Source organism: Scyliorhinus torazame, chromosome 7 (genome assembly GCF_047496885.1).
Source record: "Scyliorhinus torazame isolate Kashiwa2021f chromosome 7, sScyTor2.1, whole genome shotgun sequence".
NCBI classification, from domain to species: domain Eukaryota; kingdom Metazoa; phylum Chordata; class Chondrichthyes; order Carcharhiniformes; family Scyliorhinidae; genus Scyliorhinus; species Scyliorhinus torazame.
Window position 1 is genome coordinate 131,503,013 of NC_092713.1, and position 23,941 is coordinate 131,526,953.

Here is a 23,941-nt window from a genome sequence, read left to right on the forward strand (position 1 = left end):
ATAAATGATTGCATAGAGTTACATAGAATTTAGAGAACAGAAAGGGGCAATTCAGCCTAATGTTCCCAAACTGATTGATCTAACCTGAAACAAATGGAATGCCACAAAGACTAGTGTGGAAGCCACAACTGTTAACAGTGGGCAGGGTTTTCTGGCCAATCACGCTGGCGGATCTCATGGTCCTGCTGACGGTGCACCCCTGCCGCAGGTTTCCCGGTTCAACGGGAAATCCCGTTGACAATGGCGGGACCGGAGGATCCTGTCGCCGGTCACTGGTGAACCACCCTTCATTGCTGCAGATTACACTGCACGGGAGGAGGAAAATCCCACTCTATATTAATGACCTGAACAAAGGGACGGAGTGTGTTGTAGTCAAATTCATTGATGATACAAAGAGAGGTCGGAGGGTAAGTTGTAAGGAGAACACAAAGCATCTGCAAAGGGATATGGAGAGGTTAAGTTAATGGACTAAAATTTGCAGATGCAGTATAAGATGGGAAAGATAGAAAAGCAGAATATTTTTTAAATGGAGACTGACCAACAGAGCGCTGTGGTACAGAGCAGCCTGGACGCTGTTGTATATGTATCACAGCAAGTTAGGAGGCAAATACAATAAGTAATTAGGAACAAAATGAAATGAATGGCGTACAAAAGTAGGGAAGTCTTCCTATAACTGTGCAGGACATTGGTGAGACCAAACCAAAACCATCGTAAAAAGATTTAGCTTCCTTATTCGGGTGGGGGGGATTTACTTGCATTGGAGGCAATTCAGAGAAGGTTCATTTGGTTGATTCCTTGGATGCAAGTCTTATCTTAAGTGGAAAACTTCTGCAGGTTGGGGCCCCTACGGTGGTCGGGTCCGCGATCGGGGCCTACCGATCTGCGGGTGGGCTGGTTCCGTGGGGGCCTTCTTTCCTCCGCGCCGGGCCCCTGTAGGGCTCCGCCATATTGCCCGGGGGCCGGCGCGAAGAAGGGACCGCCCACGCATGCGCGGAAATACGGCACCCGTTCTGCGCATGCGTGGAAATATGCTGGCCTGCCCACGCATGCGTGTGATCACGCCGGCGTTCCGTGCATGCGCGAACATGCGCCGACCCTTCGGAGCCGGCTGGAGCTGCGAGAACCACTCCGGCGTCAGCCTAGCCCCCAAGAAAGTGGAGAATTCCTCACTTTTGGGGGCTGTTGATGCCGGAGTGGTTGCCGCCGGTTTTCACGCCCTCAATTCCCGGCTTGGGTCACTGTCTGTGCAGAGTCTGTGCATTCTCCCTGTGTCTGCGTGGGTTTCCTCCGGGTGCTCCGGTTTCCTCCCACAAGTCTCGAAGGATGTGCTGTTGGGTTATTTGAACATTCTATATTCTCCCTCTGTGTACTCGAACAGGCGCCGGATTGTGGCGACCAGGGGCTTTTCACAGTAACTTAATTGCAGTGTCGATGTAAGCCTACTTGTGACAATAAAGATTATTAGTTCTTAAGTTCTTATGATCTTATAAACAGCAGCCTTGCATCAGTTTGATTCCTGCTGCACCACTGATACTGTCTTATGTGTTACTTGTGGGCAGCACGGTAGCATGGTGGTTAGCACAATTGCTTCACAGCTCCAGGGTCCCAGGTTCGATTCCCGGCTTGGGTCACTGTCTGTGCGAAGTCTGCACGTTTTCCCCGTGTGTGCGTGGGTTTCCTCCGGGTGCTCTGGTTTCCTCCCACAATCCAAAGATGTGCGGGTTAGGTAGATTGGCCATGCTAAATTGCCCTTAGTGTCCAAAATTGCCCTCAGTGTTGGGTGGGGTTACTGGGTTATGGGGATAGGGTGGCGGTGTGGTCTTGGGTAGGGTGCTCTTTCAAAAGAGCCGGTGCAGACTCGATGGGCCGAATAGCCTCCTTCTGCACTGTAAATTCTATGATTCTATATGATTTAATAATTCACACTGGTCTGTTGTTATAATATACACACAGGTATATGATGGTGCACAGACAGGCAGTGATTGACACACAGGATGACCAGTGAACACACAGAACACAGCAGGCAATCACCAGACAGGACACGACCACTATAAAGCCAGAGGGCACTAGTTTTCCCGCTCTCTGGCGATCCAGCCTCTGAGAGAGTCAGAGCCCGTGAGCAGCAACTAGAACATACACCATGTGGTAAGATAGTCTGGTCAGGTTAGCCTCAGGTCTCCAGTCAAGTCAGCATAGTGTCAACCCACAGTTAAAGTATGTATGATAGTTAAGAGTTCAATAAAATCGAGTTGCATTTCTTCAAGTGTTGGAAGCCTGTCTCTCTCACTGCTGCGGTAAACGCAGTCCTCGCAGACTGGCATATCCAACACATCATCTGTCACATGAGGCAATGCAAACATGAGGGGAATTGATTCTGCACTGAAGGCAATATTACCCTACAGGTATTACTTCAGAACACATTTCCCTGTCAGCACTAATTCATATTAGGAGGGAGAGGAAGTCAGCCAAATGCCAGTCCGGCAAATCTTATGGAACGTTTTTCAACTAAACAGACTTTATAATTTTGAATGCAACATATATAAAATTAAGAACAATGATAAAGTGTAAATTGAAGACATTATCAAATCCTGCAGAAAATTAGTTTATAGCTCCCTTAATCTTGTTATACGGTGGTTAGCACAGTGATTAGCACGGTCGCTTCACAGCGCCAGGAATCCAGGTTCAATTCCTGGCTTGGATCACTGTCTGTGCGGAGTCTGCACGTTCTCCCTGTGTCTGCGTGGGTTTCCTCCGGGTGCTCCGGTTTCCTCCCACAAGTCCCGAAAGATGTGCTGTTAGGTGAATTGGACATTCTGAGTTCTCCCTCAGTGTACCCAACCAGGCGTTGTCGCAACTAGGGGATTTTCACAATAATTTCACTGCAGCGTTACTGTAAGCCTACTTGTGACACTAAGAAAGATTATTACTATATTGTTATTTGAACAATGCAGTCGTGATTTTGACTGAAAAGATTAAACTTTGGATCAAATCCTTTCATAGGTATTTGACTACACTGAAACTCCTGCATGTGCCTCTTGGCTTTTCATCACAATCAGTGCTAGACTGTCAACTGCATCTTATGTGAATCATCATGGAATCCACACTTCAAAATACTGATGGGTTTTTTACATTAGTGCCACTTTATTTTATCAAAGTAAGCCAGTTTCTTGTCATGTGTAATTCTTCACAATACCAACACCCTGCAATTATATAGTGCCTTTAACAACAGCATGTTGGACTGGGGGCTGGTATAGCTCAGTTGGCAGAACAGCTGGTTTAGGATGCAAAGTAAGGCCAGCAGCGCAGGTTCAATCCCCATATGGGTTGAGGTTATTCATGAAGGCCCAACCTTGCTTCTTGCTTGAGGTGTGTTGATCCTCACATTAAATCACCACCAGTCAGCTCTCCCCCTCAAAGCGAAAGCTGCCTATGATCATCTGGGACTATAATGACTTTTTAAAAAATTGCATTTATACAGCATCCTTAATGTATCAAACATTCAAAGGCGCTTCACTGGAACTGCCTTAAACAAAATTTGACATTGCGGCACCTATTGAGATATTAAGATAGATAACCAAAAATGTGGTCGAAATGGCAGGTGTAAAGGAATGAGAGATGGAATTCCAGCGCTTACATCCTAGGCAGCTGAAAGTACAGTATTTGATGATGGAGCAATGAAAATCAAAGATGTGTAAGAGGCCTGAATTGTTATGGTTCTGATTGTTGAATTTTAACTAATGATAGGCTGAAGCTCATTTCACACCAAGGACATAGGCAGAACTGGGAGCAATATTCTGCAGTGAGTATAAGCAGCTAGGGGCTAAATTAAAAAGCAGAACCTCAAAGGAAATAATCTGAGCCATAGACAAATCGATGTAGGGCAAATAAGATCAGAGAGTTAAATGTGCGGCTCAAAGATTGGCGTGGAGGAAATGGGTCTCAATTCATGGGACACTGTCACCAATATTGGGAAAAGTGGGAGCTGTGCCATTGGGAAGATTTTCACCTGAACCATGCGGAGACAAGTGTTCTGGTGCATTGTGTAATTATGGCAGTAGAGAGGACTTTACACTAAATAGGAGGGTAAGGGATCAAGTGTGGGAAGATGTGGTAAATTAAATAGAGAAGACAATGCAAGAAATTAAGTTTGGAATAGAGAACAGTAAAAATAACAAAATTAAAGGTTCTTTCTCTGAATACACAGAACATTTTTTAACATAATAGATGAATTGACAATGCAAATAGAAATAAATATGCATGATCTAATAGCCATTACAGCAACATGGCTGTAGGATGCCAAAGACTAGGATCTAAATATTCAAGCGTGCATGACATTTAAGAAGGACAAGAAAGAAGGAAAAGGTGGAGAGGTAGCTCTGGTAATTAAGGATGATTTGTACATGTCTACCTCATACGCTGCAGGAAAGGATGTCCCGAAGCGTGGTACATTGGCGAGACCATGCAGACGCTGCGACAACGAATGAACGGACATCGCGCAACAATCACCAGGCAGGAATGTTCCCTTCCAGTCGGGGAACACTTCAGCAGTCAAGGGCATTCAGCCTCTGATCTCCGGGTAAGCGCTCTCCAAGGCGGCCTTCAGGACGCGCGACAACGCAGAATCGCCAAGCAGAAACCTATAGCCAAGTTCCGCACACATGAGTGCGGCCTCAACCGGGACCTGGGATTCATGTCGCATTACATTCATCCCCCACCATCTGGCCTGCAAAATCCTACCAACTGTCCTGGCTTGACACAATTCACACCTCTTTAACCTGGGGTTACCCCATCTCTGGATCTGTAAAGATTTAATCACCTGCTAATGGTCGCATTCCAAGCATTGTCTGGCATCTTTGAATCTGTCTCTATATATGTTTCTGGAGCATACCTCTTCATTCACCTGAGGAAGGAGCAGCACTCCGAAAGCTAGTGACATCGAAACAAACCTGTTGGACTTTAACCTGGTGTTGTAAGACTTCGTACTTAATTCTGGAGATCAAGATGTTCAGTCATTTGGGTAGAGATAAGAAATAGTAGATGGGTGCGATATACACGGGTGATTTTTAACCTACGTATAGTTTGGACCAATCAGATTGGTAAAGATAGCCTGGATGATGAATTTGTGGAATGCTTTGGGGACAGTACCTTCGAGTAGCATGGTATAGCACCAACCAGGCAGCAGACTTTACTTGGTCTGGTAATGTGCAATGAGACAGGATTAATTAATAACATTATATTAATGGCACCCCTAGGTAGCAGTGACTATAATGTAATTGAATTTCATATTCAGTGTGAGGGAGGGTGGGGTGGATCAAAGACTAGTGTTTTAAACTTAAATAAGAGCAATGATGATGGCATGAAGACAGAGCTGGCTAAAGTGATCTGGGAAATTAGGTTAAGGAATTGGCCATCAGAGATGCAGTGGCAGTTATTTAAGGAGATATTTCAGAATACTCAGAAAATATACATTCCAGTGAAAAATAAAGACTCGAAGGGAAGGATATAGCATTCATGGCTAACTAAGGAAGTTAAATATGGTATCAAATTGAATGGCTTCATAGTATCAGGTGAAATATTGGATGGAATATAAACACCAGGAAAGAGTGACAAAGAGATTAATAAGGAGGGGTGAATTAGAGTACAAGAGAAAGCTGTCCAGAAATATAAGAGTTTGTACAGGTATTTAAAAAGGAAAAGAATAATTAAAGTAAGCGCTGATCCTCTAATAATAATGATAATAATAATCTTTATTGTCACGAGTAGGCTTACATGAATACTGCAATGAAGCTACTGTGAAAAGCAGAGTGAGTCTGGGAAATTAATGGAAAATAAGGAAATGGCAAATTAATTGATCAGATACTTTGCTTCACTGTGGAGGAAATAAATAACATCCCAGAAATAATTGTGAATCAGCTGAAAGGGAGGGAGGCATGTTAAACAATTACAATCATCAGGGAAAGGTTACTGAGAAAACTATGAGAACTAAAAGCTAACAAATTCCTAGGGTCTTAAAACAAACGGCTGCTGAGATAGTAGGTGCATTGGTTTGAATCTTCCAAAATTCCGCAGATTCTGAAAATATCCCATCATATTTGAAAATAGCAAATGTGACTCTTCTATTCAAAACAGAAGGGAGAGAAAATGCAGGAAACTACAGGCCAGTTAGCTTAATATATGTCTCAAGGAAAATGCTTGAAACTATTATTATGGAAATTAATGAGGCACTTAGAAAATTTCAATGCAATCTAGTGCAGTCAACATGACTTTTTGAAAGGGAAATTATGTTTGACTCATTTATTGGAATTCTTGATAAAAGTAACAAACAACATGGGTAGAGGGGGACCTGTGTATGTGGTGTATTAATTATCTTAGAAGGCATTTGACAAGGCACCTCATCAAAGGCTACGACACAAAATAAGGGCTCATGATGTTGGGGATAATATATTAGCATGGCTAGAGGATTTGTTTGCTAACAGAAAGCAGAGAGCAGACATGAATGGGGTAATTTTGGTGCTGGCAAGATGAGACTAATGGAATCAGTGCTGGGGCCTCAACCATTCACAATTTATATCAGTGACCTGTATGAAGGGACCAGGTGTATGGTTGCTACGTTTGCTGATGACACAAAGATAGGTAGGAAAGCAAATTGTGAAGATAAATGACATAAGAAGTCTGTAAAGGGACATAGATAGGTTCAGTGAGTGGGCAAAAATTTGGCAGACGGAATATAATGTATTGAAATGTCAGCCTTGATTTTGTACAGGACTTGAACCCAACACATTACAACTCAGAGGCAAAAGTGCTACCAACCCAGCTGAAGCCAAAACTCACTACAAAGGATACTCAAATTGCTGCACTATTTACTCATAAGGGTGAGCACCATTTGACATTATAAAATGGCCCATTTTGTAACTCAGTGTAATTTCCAGGTCGGGCACTTAGAGACTAGAATTAAATTATTAACAGGTACTGTATTTATATACACTTCCAAATCTCATGTCAGCTTCAATAATATAAAACAATGCGGTGTTCAAATGTCCAACAGGATACAAACTGATAATAACAAATATAACATTTCTTCTACACCCACGACAAGTAAAAACAAATTTGGTTTGGGAAGCAATGCTTTGGAAGCATATGCCGCATATAGTAATCTTAGTAATCTCTGGCTTTGCAGAGTAGTCCGAGTATATTAGATCATTGATGAAAGGTCATTGACCTAAAATGGGGGGAGTTTAACAGCCCGGTCGTGGTGGTGGGTGGGGATTGTGGGGAGGGGGGGGGGGGGGGGCGGGGGGATTGGGCCAGAAGATGTGACCAACCATCCAAAATTCCATTGATTTCTGGGGGACCGAAAAATCCCGTTGGCGGGAGAGGCCATAAAATTCCACCCGCCAACTCTGATTCTGCCTCTACAATTACTATCTGGCTCGCTCAGTATTTCAACTATGTTCTGTTTTTATTTCAGATTTCCATTGTCTGAATTATTTTGCTTAAATATTAGTTAATTGATTGGTTTGTGGTTGTATCATTTAGTTTCACATGGTCCAATATGTACTCCATAAGTTACTATGGTTTTAGCCAATTCTTGTTCAGTCGGAACATATTTGTATCATTCATCATCATAATTATTTTACCTACCTTAATTACTTGACTGAATGGCCATTTCTGTAAAAAGGACTCATTTAAAATTAAGTTCTCTGAATTCCAAGAAATAACAATAATACTGAGATTACAATGCAGAATTAAATAACTTCGACAAAAGAATAGGGAGCAGGCATCTTATTTAAGCCCAAGGCAATTGAACCAATTAAAAATCTCCAATTTATGAACACCCAAGTGTTCCAGTCAGCTTCAAATCTTCGATTTTCTGGAATCAGATACTAACTAACGTGCAACTAGTAAAAGTTCCAGAGGGCTTGTTCATATTTCAGTTGGTCAGTTACATTCTGTGGCACCATTGAGCCACATAGATTTGGAAGATTGCAAGTCTCAACTCTAATCTGGGTCGATTTAGATGATTTGAACCAGGGCAACCTTTGGGATGATGCTCTTTGTTTTATTGCCCTTAGCCTCTTGCCCTCACCTGAGGAAGGAGCTGCGCTCCGAAAGCTAGTGATTCCAAACAAACCTGTTGGACTTTAACCTGGTGTTGTAAGACTTGTTACTGTCCTTGGGTTAAGGAGGAGAGAGGTCCACCAAAGCTACTGATTGTGAATCGGGTCCATGCTGGTTGGTGAAACCAAAACAAAGGCTGGTTTAGCACACTGGGTTAAATCGCTGGCTTTTAAAGCAGACCAAGGCAGGCCAGCAGCACGGTTCGATTCCCGTAACAGCCTCCCCGAACAAGCGCCGGAATGTGGCGACGAGGGGCTTTTCACAGTAACTTCATTGAAGCCTACTTGTGACAATAAGCGATTTTCAATTGCTTTCTTTGCTGGAGAGAGATTTTTTTTAATGTAGTTCACAGCCAACTACTCCCACCCCTCACCCAGTGTCTCAGTTATCCCCATTCATAGGTGTACAAATACCCATCACCTGTTTAACAATATAATCAATAAGATGTTGACACTGATAGGTATCAAGTGACTTCTGCTGGGAGTATCTGTGGTATCAAAAGTTGAACAATGAGGCTCACATCTCAATAACATCAGTGGCACAGACTGCCAACACTCAGACTGGGACCTTCTAGTCCTGCCAGCGGTGGGCATCATCACGGGCGCAACCAGAAAATTTGCAGAGCAGCCAAAAGTCAAAATACCACCCTCACTCTCTGTGACTTGCGATGGATGTCCTTTGGCACAAAGTCATAGGGAGTGACTGACACCATAGAATTATAGCCAGATTAAGTGGTTATGATCGAAAAATTGGGCTGGACACAGAGGAATAAAGGAAAAAATCAGCAAAAAAGTTCTAAGTTGGAATTCTTCAAACACTCCTACTGTGTTGGGATGCAGTTTCTATTACTTATGCATGAAGCAAATGGAAAATGGGTTCTGTAGATTCAGGGGGCTGGATTCTCCGCCCTGTCGCGCATTTCTGCCCCAACCCACCGGCGGGATTCTCCGTTACGCCAGCCGGTCAATGGGGTTGCCATTGTGAGGCAGCCCCACGCCGTCGGGAAACCCTCGGGCGCCGGCAAAACGGAGAATCACGCCGACGGAGAATCCCGCCCAGATTTCTAGCTATGCATTATGGAAAATCCCTCTTCTAGCCTTGAGGCATCTGGTGGGAGCAATAACTGTGGAGATCCCAAGATTTAAAGTATTGGTTTAAGGATCATACAAATCTAGATGACATTTTAAATATTTTTCAAGATCCATAGAGCTCCAAATACTGTTGCATACTTTCAATCTCTGCACAAAGTATTTTGAAGGCTTGTTAAACATTACAGTACAAATGTTAACCGTTGAAATTCACAGAACCTTACACCATCCCATAATTAGAATCAATGATGTTTCATTGTTCAGGCAACAGGAAACTTAATTTTGCTATTAAGTGACTCAATTAAACAGATTATGGAACAACACGATTAACACTTACAAAATCTCCTCTTGCCGTGCACCCAACTTATCTGGAGCCTGCTCTGTTCTTAGTTGGGATTAACCAGAAGCAGCTAAAGTGCTTATCTGTCCCTTTGCGAAGAGTGACACCTCTCCATTTCAACCCTTCCATCAATGTGTCAAACGACAATATATTTCCATGACATCATTAACTTACATGAGGTGGAAGCCAACCTCAGCCATTGGGATGGGAGGGATTTGATACGTAGGGGGGAGGATGGGAGTGGCTGATAAAAACTACCCCAAAACGTTATCCAGCATCCAATGGCAAGGCACCCGTGTGCATGATGTCTCAGAAAGGAAGTGCGGTGATTTGGGTTCAAGTTCATGCCCTTCCCAAAATAACAAAGGGTTCAATTTAATTTGGAAACACTGCTGTGTTTGCTATGAAAATAAGCAGTTTCCCAGTAAACTAAATTCAAATGTTCAGTGCAATTCTTTAGCAATTTAGGTTAAGGGAAATATGGTTAAATGTGCCAGGAAATGTTTTGATTCTTCACCTCGAGAATCGCTTATGAAAATAATTTGTTTCTGTTTATATTAAAGACCAGCATCACCTTGGTTGCATCCATTTGCAACTCAAATCAGTGAATTGGTGTGATTATAGCTTCACTCATTAAATAAACAATGGAGCAAGATGCAATACTGAACCCATTGCTCTGTAAACTGTATGTGAAACAGCTTTGACACCACCAAATACCTAGGAATATTGCTGGACTTTTGGAAAGATCAGAAGCAGGATGCTTTCTATTGATTAAACATATATTGCCGTTTCTTACAAATGTTTTCGGAATCTGCTGTGTAATTGGTTTGGGGAGGCAAGCTATGAAGATAGCAATCAGGTTCTGTAATGGAGCAATTAACTTGGTGGACAAAGAACATTCAATGCCGATGGGTGCAAGATAGAGGGGAAGCAAACTGCGAGCCTTATAATAGATTATAGATATTGTCCTTTCACAAGCTGTACATGGAGGAAATGCAATAACATAGACCATGGGACAGATTCTCTGTTGGCCGATGGCGGGATCGGGAAACTTACTTTTGACACCAAAAGCTTGGCGGGTGCCGGTTTCACTTCAAATTGCAATTCTGTGGTGCCTCAACTGCAGCGTCAATGCATTCCACTCTGCACGGACAGTTAACACCGTTGGCATATCATAATGGGGCCTTACCGATATTCTCCGGGGCTTCTGCGATTCTCCACCTCCGCTGGAGGGAATTCCCGACTGCGAGGTTCACTTGTGCTTTTGAAAATTGAGAAACAGGCACCGTGGCTGATGAGGGAGAGAGAGGAGGTAGTACAAGGAGAGGCACGACCGTGGGCCGCCGGTCCTGACATTGGCCAGGCTGGCTGTGGGGTGGGGGAGGGGGAGCGACAAGCGAGGGAGGTGACAAGGGGGCAGGGCGTGGGGCTGGGGTGACTCTCCACAGGAATGGGGCGGTGTTCAGGCACAGGCCACCATTGCCGAGTCCTGAAAGGCAGCCATCTTGCTGCGCACCCCACTGACCATCCACCTTTATTTTTTATTCATTATTTCATCAGTTACAAGGCCAGAGCTCAGAGTGTGGACAGGGGCGAACGCCTAATCCAGCTCCTTGCCTGCTCCAAAAAACAATTCAAATTGAATCCAACTCATGGTTTCCATGAGAGAGACATACCAGATCCAGGCATTACACCTGATCCCACGCATAACCTAGCCAAAAGGCCAAGAAGCGATCTGACAATCCACCTTGGTCCCTGGTTGCACAGAATGACACTGGCCATATAGGTACCCTCACCCCCGCACCCCAACCCCCACTCTCCCATCCCAGCACCCACCCCACCCAACCCCAGTCCCCACTCACCCATCCCACCTCTGGAGCTTACTCCAGCTGCCCATCCATCCCAAGGTGACTCCAAGGGCCCTCCGGGAACAGGGGGCGCCGGAGGCACGCCAGGAGTCTTCTAACAAAGAGACTACGGTGGCCACCAACTCTCCCAAGTCCACACCCTGCTGAAAATGGCACGTCCCGAGGTCAGCGGGCGGAAAGAGTGGCATGGCGAGGCGTGTGCCACCATCAAGTCAGCTGGGCCCTCCGGCCTCTGGCACGTTACACCTGTGAAGCCTCTGTCATGTGATGCAACACTGTGGGCCAGCCTCTTCCCCGGCCCCTGCCCCCCCCCAGAGTACAGTGGTCCTAGATCTGCGGCCCCGTGAGGCACACCACCTGCAAGTGATAAGTGTGAGCGCGCTGTCGGCAGTCAGACAGGAGTCAGATTATAGATTGAGGAACACCAGAGCTCACCTCACAGTGGGTCATCATCAATCCCCCCCCCCCCCCCCCCCCCCTCGACAGTGACCCGCTAACAGTGCTGACATTGGCTCATCACCCTGGAGTGATGTTACACAAATCCTGGGAGGGTCGAACAGGGAGGTTGGGAGTGGGAAATGGGTTGGTTGGTGGGGGAATGGTTGGGGGGGGGAGGTGGGTCGGGAGTGGGAGAGATGAAGGGGAGGGGGGATGGGTGAGATGGTAGAGGGTGTGAGATGATTGACGAAGCCTTCTCCTATGAGAAGCTGGAGGATGAGGGTCTCCGTGGACCTGCAGGCATGCCGGACCCATGCCGCCGTCTGTCCTCCATCGTCTGGCTGCTTCCACTGGTCCTCCTTGGGCTCGTCCTCCAGTCCCGCCTGGTCAGCCCCTCCCCGACCCCTCCTTAGACGAGGCCACATGTCCCTCCTCCTCCACCTACGGCACGTCACCCCATTGCTGTGTCAGGTGTGGAGGGCACAGCAGACCACCACAAAGTGGGCGACCCTCTGGGGGTGTACTCCAGTGCACCACCAGAATGGTCGCGGCATTGGAACTGCATTTTGACAGTCTGATGCACCGCTCAAAGACAGCCCATTTGGCCACATGGGCCTCATTATACTGGGTCGCCGCATTTCTCTCTGGCTTCCGTATTGGTATTATTATCCAGGACCTCATCGGATACCCCTTATCCCCCAAGAGCCAACATGTCATCCTGGGGTATTCCTTGAAAACTCCGGGGATCTCCGATTGCCCAGGATGTAGGACATCTGCTCAAGCGACCAGCGATGCCTGCACATCTTGGGCCATTGCTGCTTCCCCCTCTGGGCCCCTTCCCAACCTGATTCGGCTGGGTTTGCTGGGTGTGGGGTGGGCCCCTGCACATGGGCTGCTGCCTTGCATTGACACAGCTGCCCCCGCCTTCTCCAGCATCTGGCCACCTGGACTGCCACCAACACCGTGAGGGCAGCTGCTGCGGTGTCCACATCTATAATGTGATGTCTGTAAGGAATTGGAGAGGGTGAGAGATCGACAGTCAATTATGGCTTCCACCCCAGGAAGTCTCCCCCACCCTTACGTTCCCGCCTTCTCCCAGGGTGCCATCCAACGATCCGCTTGTGCTGGGGGAGCTGCCCTGCACGCACACACCCCGGCCACAGCCAGGGCCCCTGGGCATCGGACCCCAGACCCAAGCCCCTCTGCCGGGAACATAACCTGGACCAGGCTCAGGTGTCCCTCTCCACCCTGTTCCATACACCCTCAGGTCATGGGGATTTCCCCAGTGCTGATGCCCAGCTCCAGGGTGTTCGATTGTTGCCTGCTGCCTCTGTAGTGTTGATGCCTCCAGGGTTCAGGCAAAGTGTCCAGGCTTCACAGTCTGATTAGGATGCTCGGCAATAACACTAGCCTGCGACGTGGCATGTTAGCCCAGGGGAATCCACTTGAGAGCTTTGAAGTGCTTGTGAAACTAACATTGACAATTCCTGAGCTGCAATAGCCTTCAGCTGTGCAGCCAGAAGTTGCCACTGTCAGAGGGAGTTAAAGTGACCTTCACCATATCACCATGGACAGGGCTGTCATGGGGGTGTTCGGTGGGACAGACAGGCAGTAGCTGAACTTTCCCTGTTATGGGTATACACAATCCGCGGGAGGTGGGGTGCCTGTTCGAACCCCAGGCGCTGAGCCCCTTGCCCACCAGCCCAGGGGCGATCCCCCATCGATGGTGACTATCCGCACCGACCGGGCCTGTCCCCTCTGGGGGCACCCCCACCCCTCCTAAGCACTGGGACAGCAGCTCCAGAGCTCCCGGGCTGATTCCCCAATGTCGAAGATGGTTACTCACCTCCTCCGATCCCCTCAGCAGCCATTGCGCTAGCTTCACGGTTGTAAATAGATGTGCTAAAGGGTGCTTGCGTGACCCCTCGTTGGGGAGCCAGTTAGATCATGGGAGGCCGCTATTTAGGGTATCTGTCCTGTTAACGTTTGGAGATTGGCCTCAATTGGTGTTAATTGGTTTCTCACCATGTCTAGGCGGGGTCCAGAACATGACAATGGGAAAAGGCCGCTTAGATCGGAAACCGATCGGCGCCTCGCGGATCCCAATTTTGGCCTTTCCCGTGATCTAATCGGCTTGCACGAATCTGTGCTGGACGCAAAGCGGCCGTTAGATCGTGCCCTATAGTTTTGGTGCTACAAGTGTAATTTTGGTGTCAAAATAGCAATGCGCTTATCAAAGTCATAAAAGACATCCTAAAAGGCTGTGAAAAAGCCAAATTGTCACTCTCCATCCTCTGTGAACTGTCTGCAGCCAGTGACACATTTGAGCGCAACATCCTTCCCAACCCCTTTCCACTGTTGTCTAGTTTTTGAGTCTGCACTTTGCTGGCTCCATTCTTATCCACCTAATCATAGCCACAGAATCATTTGCAGGAGCTCCTCTTTCTGCCCCCACACAGTTACCTCAGGTATACCCTAGGATCTGTTCCTTGCTTGCCTGAGAGTGTGGCCTCGGGCTCCTCCTAACTTACATCTGCATGCTGCCCCTTGACAACACCCAAAGGGATAGCATGGGGGATGTTGACGCCGGTGTAAACACCGGAGTAATGCACGCTGGCATCAACGGGCCTCATGGACAACAATTCAGCAGCCCTCAGGGGGCCAGCATGGCGCCAGAGTACTGCGCACTGCTCCGACGCCAATACGTGGCTCTGCACTGCGCCGGCGCATGCGCGTGGTGGCCGTTTACGCATCAGCGCCGTGCAACATGGTGGAGACCTACAGCAGGTCTGCGCGGAAGGAGGTAGGCTCCCTACAGATCACGGGCGCCCGCCAATCGGTTGCCCCCGATCGCGGGCCTGGACGCCGTGGAGGCCTCCCCAGAGTCTGATCCCCCGCCCCCCCCCCCCCCCACCAGGACGGTCACCGCGGCCGCGGGTCCAAGCTCCCGCCGGGTGGTGCCAGGTTGCAACCACGGCGGCGGGACTCGGCGGGAATTCGTCCGGTCGACCGCGGAGAATTGCGGCCCCCAACCGGCGCCACGTCGACTGCGCGGGCACGATTGGTGCTGCTTTTCCGGTCACCGGAGAATCGCGTCCCGGCGTCCGAGTGGCAAGGCGGGAATTTCCCGCATCACCGGCGATTCTTCGACCTGGCTTGGAGAATCCCGGCCCATAGTTTTCCAATATATTTTAATATATTATTTTATACATATATGCTGAGGACACCCAGCTATATGTCAGCATTCTGGCGACCCCTTGACTGGTGCTGAATTAACAGGTTGTTTGTCTGACATCCTGCAGTGGATAAGTAGAATCATCTCCAAATAAATATTGGAAAGAGCAACCATTGGGTGTGATCTAAAGGAAAAGTTTCTAAGTGTAATTCCAGGCAGATTTGGCTCGAGGTTTCTCCCCGGTTCTCTCGGCGAGTTCCTCACCACTATCTAAACACACTTATTCACTTTTTTGAGCACTGGGGAGATTCTCTCTGGGCTAGCTCATACTAGGGTCGCAATCCTCCGGCCATGCTGCGCCGGAAAAGCAGCTTGTGTGATCCCACTCCCAGGATCTACTCGGCTCGCAACGCCTCACGAGATTCAACGCAGATGGCATGGCACTTGTGGGGGGTCTCCCAGGGGATCCAAGGCCTCTAGCTGCATGTCGTTTGGGCAGGGTGGTGCCCTGGCATTGCTGGTGCCACCTGGCATGTTAGAATGGCGCTGGCGGGACTCGGATTTTTTCGGACGGCCGCTCGGCCCAGGCCGGAGAATCACGGTGTCGCCGGAGGATCGCCGCTACGGCCGTTTGCAGCGATTCTCCGTGCGGCCCGGCGCCATGCCGCCCGCCCATTTTTTCACGGACGGGAGAATGGCGTCCCGGCGTTGAGGCGGAGTGGCGCGATTCGCACGGCCCCCCGCCAATTCTCTGGCCCGGCGGGGGGGTCGGAGAATCGCGCCCAGTGTTTTTTCTGCCTGGGGAGATAATAATAATCTTTATTAGTGTCACAGGAAGGCTTACATTGCAATGATGTTACTGTGCACCTAGTCGCCACACTACAACGCCTGTTCGGGTACACTGAGGGAGAATTCTGAATGTCCAATTGAAATGAAATGAAATGAAAATCGCTTATTGTCACAAGTTGGCTTCAAATGAAGTTACTGTGAAAAGCCCCTAGTCGCCACATTCCGGCGCCTGTTCGGGGAGGCTGATACGGGAATTGAACTGTGCTGCTGGCCTGCCTTGGTCTGCTTTCAAAGCCAGCGATTTAGCCCTGTGCTAAATTCACCTAACAAGCACGTCTTTTGGGACTTGGTGTCATTGCTGGGTGGAGTTAAGATATTCAGTCATTTTGAGGAAGTGTTTGAGTTAAGTTCGGATCTGGCTAACCCTTTAGATCACAAATAAAGTTTTTTGCTCTCACTGGAGGATAGTAAACAAAAAAGATTAATAATATGTAAAGTTGTGCAGACTTGTTTGAGGGCAAGGAAGAAACTAACACAAACCGGTTGAAACAGCTTTTTGAAGACATCCAGCCAGAGTCTGCAGGGGTTCTAACAGGGGCCAAATCTGTTCTGGAAAACAAGTATTACTCTGTGCTATTGGGATGTAGGACGGATTGACAGCTGTATGTTTTTTTCCCTTCTTGTTGTTTAATTGGGGATAGAGATAGTAATTAAGGGTATTGTATTGTATTTACTGTATTGAGTAGCATTGTTTAAGGTGCAATAGTAATAGTATTATAGTATTATTTTCAGGTGCAATGTTAAATAGCTGGGATGCGGGAAATTGTGTCAATAATAAAATTTTGTTTTAAAATACCAGGGGCGGGATTCTCTGATCCTGAGGCGAAGTGTTAACGCTGTCGGTAATGCCATTGCGTTTCTCGACGGCATCAACACGGCCCCAGGATCAGCAATTCTGGCCACTCCAGCTGCTGATCCGGCCATGGAATGGGTACTGGGGGATGCGCGCATGCGCAGTGGGTCCGGCGCGAACCCGCGCATGCGCAGTCCCACGGCGCGATTTCCGGGTATGTGCGGTGTCTCCCTTGTCCGTGCCGGCCCTGACCCAACATGGCGCAGGAGTACAGGCGCCGGCGCGGAAGAAAGGAGGCCGGGAGACAGAAAGGCCGGCCCACCGATCGGTGAGTCCCGATCGCGGGCCAGGCCACATCGGAGCCCCCCCCCGGGGTCGTCGTCCCCCTTCCCCCCCCACAGGCCGCCCCCGGACCCTTCAACACTGAGGTCCCGCCGGCTCAGAGCAAGTTAGAATGGCGCCGGCGGGACACATTTTTTTTTTAACGGCTGTTCAGCCCATCCGGGCCGGAGAATCGCGGGGGGAGGGGCCATGTAGAGTGGCCCCCGACCGGCATCGCGCCGACCACGCCGGCCCCAATGGCGCCGATTCTCCGCTCTGCGTAGAATCCCGTCCCGGCGTCGGGGCAGCGTGGCGCGATTTGCTCGGCCCCCCTGCGATTCTCTGACCCGGCGCGGGGTCGGAGAATCCCCCCCCCAGATCACTATTTCCTTGTGCAATCCCTCTTGGAGCAAAGTAATCTTTCTGCACAGTCTTACAAAATAAACTAAAATATTGGGGTTTTGGTCCAGTATCCTAGCCACTGTTGGGGTCTGGACTGGGATCGTAATAAAAGGTGCTAAATAAATGAACGTTGCTGTGAATTTATCTGTTCTAGGCACTTTAACGACCTATGTGCCTGTACCCCCAAATCTCTTTGGACCTCTGAAATAAAACAGAAAATGCTGGAAATACTCAGTGTAACAACCCTACTGGGGCCCGCGGGGATACACTAATCGATCTCCCCATGGGGCTCGTGGAATATGATCTTCCCCACTATGGGCGGAGGCCGGCCCAGCTGGGACTTGTTACTGGGCTTTGTAAAAGCCAGCCCGGAAATCCCTTCGTAACTGAGATGAAGAGGAATTTCTTGAAGAGTGTGGAGAATCTGTGCAACCCATTGCTGCAGAAGGCTGAGGAGACTAAGTCACTGAGTATACTTAATATAAAGATAGGTAGGTTCTTGATTAATAAGGGATCAGGGATTACAGGGAGAAGGCAGGAGAATGGGGATGGGAAACATATCAGCCATGATTGAATGGTGGAGCAGACTCGATGGGCTGAATGGCCAAGCAGACTTGATGGGCTGAATGGCCTAATTCTGCTTCTTTTTCTTATGATCTCATGGTCTTATTCTGGTAGTCCTGACGGGGACGTATTGTGTGTATACCGCCATGGCGCCCGCTTTCTATGACTCCAATAAATTTGGATTGATTCATCTACATGGGCCCCCTGGGTCTTAATACTCAGCAAATCTGGTAGCATGTGTGGAAAAAATAGACATGTGTTACTGTTTCAGGTTGTTAGTCTTTTTTCAGATGAAAGGACATTGACCTGAAACATTGGCCGAAATGCACTGTTCTGGGGACTAAGTGCGGTGTCGTTGGGGCGATGTGTTGTCTGCTGGAAGGTAGGGGGGTTTCTCGAGCCCTATAGTATGTTTGGAACCTCATTAATTATGCATTGCCAAGCTACTCACACCTCGCTGGCCTGGGAGTGGGGTCGCAGCAGAGGTTTGTGCCATTCGGACCTAAAAAGAAATTCCCTGCAGTGCAGGAAGAGGATGAATGATCTAATCAGCTCTGTCAGGGTAAGTCAACCTTCTGCTCACTCCAGTCTCAGGCAGTCAAAGGGTTGCCTTGCTCAGGAATTTCACAGTATTAGCAGAGGAGACATCAGAACTGAATGCCTCATGCACACTTTAACATCACCAGCATCTCATACATCTTACTGCACAAACACCATCTTCAGGGGGGGGGTGTTGGTTGGGGGTGGGGGGGGCTGCTCAGCACACACAGCAGGCATGCATGCTTCCCAACCTCTCCTTCATCCCAGCTAATCACATTCCACCCATTTGTCGTCCTTCAGGCCAGTGTGGTGATATGCATCACTGTAAATACACAGGGGGTTAATGTAGCTACACTGGGATACTGTAAATACACAAGGGGTTAATGTAAATACACTGGGACTAAATAAACACTGGAGGGAGCACCAGAGACATCATGACACACAGACATTCAACCAATAGGTCAGGAAGATAGGACACGACCAAGGCGAAGTCAAGACACACACAGAGGTGACACTACCACAAGGGGGCTACCCATATAAAAGGACAGGGCACACATGGGGCGGGATTCTCCGACCCCCCTCCGGGTCGGAGAATCACCGGGGGCTGGCGTAAATCCCACCCCCGCCAGTTGCCGAATTCTCCGGCACCGGATATTCGGCGGGGGTGGGAATCGCGCCGCGCCGGTTGGCGGGCCGCCCCGGCGATTCTCCAGCCCACGATGGGCCGAAGTCCCGCTGCTGGAATGCCTGCCCCGCCGGCGAGAATCAAACCACCTCTCTTACCGGCGGGATGAGGCGGCGCGGGCGGGCTCCGGGGTCCTGGGGGGGGCGCGCTGGGTGATCTGGCACCGGGGGTGCCCCCACGGTGGCCTGGCCCGCGATCGGGGCCCACCGATCCGCGGGCGGGCCTGTGCCGTGTGGGCACTCTTTTCCTTCTGCCTTCGCCATGGTCTCCACTATGGCGGAGGCGGAAGAGACCCCCTCCACTGCGCATGCGCGGGGATGCCGTGAGCGGCCGCTGACGCTCCCGTGCATGCGCCGCATGGCAAAGTCAGTTCCAGCTGGTGGGGCACCAAAGGCCTTTCCCGCCAGCTGGCGGGGCGGAAATCAGTCCGGCGCGGGCCTAGCCCCTCAAGGTTAGAGCTCGGCCCTTCAAGATGCGGAGGATTCCGTACCTTCGGGGCGGCGCGATGCCGGACTGATTCGTGCCATTTTTGGCGCCGGTCGGCGGACATCGCGCCGATTGTGGAGAATCCCGCCCATGCTCTCTCTCTTTTTCCAAAGGCGACACTCAGAGAGACAGGGGCAGATCAGGGAAGCATCACACCCACCGCATGGATTAGAGCAGACTGGTTCGTTCGATCGAGTTACTATAGTTAGATTAGCAGGAGAGTCGAACCCAAGTAGGAGAATTGTTAACTGTTCAATAAATGTGTTAAATCTATCTCCAAGTCTGAACCATCCTTTGACAGAGTATACATCAAGGAAGCAGCTTATGTGCGCGAAGAAGCATAACACAACAGCCAGGCTTGTCCAGAATAAGAGGGAGGGATCCTTGCTGAGAGGAGAGGCAGTGGACATCCAGGAGCTCATGTCCCTCGAGGAGGAGGCAGCTGAGATGGCAGGGGAGGACAAGGATCACTGCTGTGGTGAAGGTGAGATTGGCCTCCCCCCACCCCCTCAATCCAGTATGGATGAGCCTTCCATGGGTTTGTCACATCCTGACATTCACAGTGACATGCAATGTTATATTCCGACTGCTCGTGAAGTAAATCTATCTTCTCCTTATTACAGGCCCCAGCAGGCCCAGAGAGAAGTCCAACCAGCACATCAGTCCCAGCCCCACCGCAGATGAGGATGCAATCGCTGAAGAATGTATCTGCACCCTCTGCCAGCCCAGCGGCACACATCTCGGTGGATGCTAGATCTAGATTAGGCTTGGGGTGATCACATTTTGGGGAACACCTCACAAACACATCTCCACAGCAGTCAGAGGCAGTGACAGCCCAGGCCTCTGGTGATCGGAGTTTGGCTGGAGAACAGTCACCTGCTGAATCCGAGTCAGATGATGAACCTCTGGAAAGAGCTGAAGCACGCATACTGGAGGCGTAAAAACAGGTGGCGAAAAATTAGAGAGTGTCACGAGAAGCAGTCAACAGACTAGAGCAAAGGATGGAGAAGTCCATCTGCATCCTGTCTGATGTGGCTCCAACATGCGAGTGCCTCGAGGTCACCATGGGAAGAGTGGTGGCTGCTGAGGAGAACGTGGTTCAACAGATTCTGCCGGATTTGTGTTCAGGCATGCAATCCATCGCTCTGGACATAGGTGGGATCCATCTATGGCTAGGCAAGAGGGAGATTGGGCACCTTGACCTTCCTCCAAGCTCCCGTTCTCCTCAAGGAGTCAGGAAGGGGGCCTTGAGAACCTAAAGGGAGGAGGACCCTCAGCTGGACATCTCGGGACCATCTATCAGGAGAATTGAAAGTGTTGAGCCTATCCTAGTCCCTCTGCCTGCGACCCCATCAACTCCAGCTCCACAAACCAAGGAGGGTGCACCGGCCCTACAGCAGTAGACCCAAAGCAGGATGGAGCCCTCCAGAGCTTGGCCTGTTAGGGGGCACCTGCTAAGGTCATTACAGACAACAGGACATTGCATTCTGCAGGCTGCCTCCATTCTGCTCTGGATGGCGGGAAAGCACCCAGATGCAGTGGTAAGATAGGAAAAAGTAAGAAATACAAAGAGTACAATGGTGGCATGGGCAGCACCAAGGGCACCACCCAGCACCAAGGGCAATTTTGATCACAAAGGGCAATTTATCATGGTCAATCCACCTAACCTGCACATCTTTGGACTGTGGGAGGAAACCGGAGCACCCGGAGGAAACCCACGCACACACGGGGAGGATGTGCAGACTCCGCACAGACAGTGACCCAAGCCGGAATCGAACCTGGAGCTGTGAAGCAATTGCGCTATCCACAATGCTACCATGCTGCCCGCATTCTGCACTATTTTGAGTTAATAATAATGCTCACATCATGTGAATGCCTCTTGCATGTGAATCTATGTGCCTTCTTATTGCGAGGATAACCCAAGTTCCCATCCTGATATCCACCCCTTGTGAGGCTCATAGTCACGTGATGTTTAGCAGACTCATGTTAGTCACTCTGCCCTTGTGTAAGGTAAAGGAGACCAGCTGTATCCTAACAGTGCTGCACATTGAGATTCAACTCTTTAATCCTTGAAACATGCCATTACTTTATGTGTGTTCACATGTCCAGGAGAGTTAAATTTAATGTATCATCATTCAAGAGAAAATTGGAATTAAAAGTCTAATGATGACCATGAAACCATTGTTGAGTGTTGTAAAAATCCATCTGGCTCATTAATATACTTTCGGGGAGGAAACCTATTGTCCTCAGCTGGTCTGACCTAAATGTGACACCGGATCCACAGCAATTGGGTTGACACTTAACTGCCTCTCAGTTCAAGGGCAATTAGGGATGGACAACAAATGCAGGCCTTACCAGTGACACCCAAATTCCATGAAAGAATAAGGAAGAAAAACACTGAGCCGTGTTCATTGTGAGAATGAAAGCACATGACTTGGAGCCATTATGGCCTCGACTACAACGTGCCAACCTCTGTGGCCATTCACAGTGTCTCCTCCAAATGGCAACGACTGGACACTGTGCAGTTAGCGCAGAGTGTGCACTGATGTGATGCCTTTTACAGTGATCCCCGAGGGTTACAGGTCCAAGGCTGAATGCTGATCTCGCTTGCGATGCCACTGCTTGTAGAGGTCTTTCTGATCACTGGCATGGCGCTACTGAACAGGAAAAGTACATGTGGATCTCTTGCTTGGGCCTTATTCTTGCCGAAACCTTGTGGCTATCAGATGGGTATGTTGCCTCTGTGTGCCACTGTGAAGGGATCCTCACATGGAAGTTGACCATTTGATGCACGATCAATTGAACAAAGACTAGAGTTGGATACAACTGAGGCTTTATTGCTCGAAGATGTGTGGCCTCCCACAGCAGCTGGCGAAATGGCTGCTGAATGGAGGACACGCATATTTATACTCCGCCTACTGGGTGGAGCCAGCAGGCAGGGACTACCAGCGAAGCTGTAGTACAGGTCCTACCTTACATCACCTAATATAGGTGCAACAGTGGTTTACCACACCGTTATCACCCTCATCGAGTTCCTGTCCTTTCAAGTCCTCATCGTCTGTGGAAATCTTCACCTCCTCCATATCTTCCTGTGACAAGTGATCTCCTCTTTGAAGCAGCAGGTTGTGCAGGGTACAATGCGCCACAATGATATGGGACAGCCTCTCTGGAGAGTACTGCAGAGCCCCACCTGAGCTGTGCAAATATCGGAAGTGCATTTTCAGAATGCTAATAGTTTGCTCAATTATGGATCTTGTCACAGAGTGCGAAGTGTTGTGTCTCCCCTCCCAGGTACATAGGTGTCATGAGCGATCTCTTTGATTTGATAAAGTTCCCCATGGTAGGCTTCTGCACAAAGTAAGGAGGCATGGGATAGTGGGAAATTTGGCCAGTTGGATAACGAACTGGCTAACCGATAGAAGTCAGAGAGTGGTGGTGGGTGGCAAATATTCAGCCTGGATCCCAGTTACCAGTGGTGTACCGCAGGGATCAGTTCTGGGTCCTCTGCTGTTTGTGATTTTCATTAATGACTTGGATGAGGGAGTTGAAGGGTGGGTCAGTAAATTTGCAGACGATACGAAGATTGGTGGAGTTGTGGATAGTAAGGAGGGCTGTTGTCGGCTGCAAAGAGACATAGATAGGATGCAGAGCTGGGCTGAGAAGTGGCAGATGGAGTTTAACCCTGAAAAGTGTGAGGTTGTCCATTTTGGAAGGACAAATATGAATGCGGAATACAGGGTTAACGGTAGAGTTCTTGGCATTGTGGAGGAGCAGAGAGACCTTGGGGTCTATGTTCATACATCTTTGAAAGTTGCCACTCAAGTGGATAGAGCTGTGAAGAAGGCCTATGGTGTGCTCGCGTTCATTAACAGAGGGATTGAATTTAAGAGCCGTGAGGTGATGATGCAGCTGTACAAAACTTTGGTAAGGCCACATTTGGAGTACTGTGTACAGTTCTGGTCGCCTCATTTTAGGAAGGATGTGGAAGCTCTGGAAAAGGTGCAAAGAAGATTTACCAGGATGTTGCCTGGAATGGAGAGTAGGTCTTATGAGGAAAGGTTGAGGGTGCTAGGCCTTTTCTCATTAGAGCGGAGAAGGATGAGGGGCGACTTGATAGAGGTTTATAAGATGATCAGGGGAATAGATAGAGTAGACAGTCAGAGACTTTTTCCCCAGGTGGAACACACCATTACAAGGGGACATAAATTTAAGGTGAAAGGTGGAAGATATAGGAGGGATATCAGAGGTAGGTTCTTTACCCAGAGAGTAGTGGG